The sequence below is a fragment of the Penaeus monodon genome, chromosome 15, assembly GCF_015228065.2.
Source record: "Penaeus monodon isolate SGIC_2016 chromosome 15, NSTDA_Pmon_1, whole genome shotgun sequence".
Lineage (NCBI taxonomy): Eukaryota > Metazoa > Arthropoda > Malacostraca > Decapoda > Penaeidae > Penaeus > Penaeus monodon.
Genome location: NC_051400.1, coordinates 17,722,888 through 17,723,114, shown reverse-complemented (window position 1 = coordinate 17,723,114; position 227 = coordinate 17,722,888).

Genomic DNA, 227 nt, shown 5'->3' with positions numbered 1-227 from the left:
AGAAATCACTTTGCTGTACTATGCATAATTTTTTATTGCACACTCCCTCCCTTGCGGGGCTCCCTGGCAGCCTAAGGGTGTTAGTGTAGGGGAAATTGTGGTCCTTCATGCGTCAGAGTTGCTGAGCCGTAGTGTGACGTGGGTACCGAGTGATATCTTCGGGTACACTCGCTAAGCGTGAACGTCAACACATGGCGACAAGGGTGACACTTGCCTTTTTCTCCTTT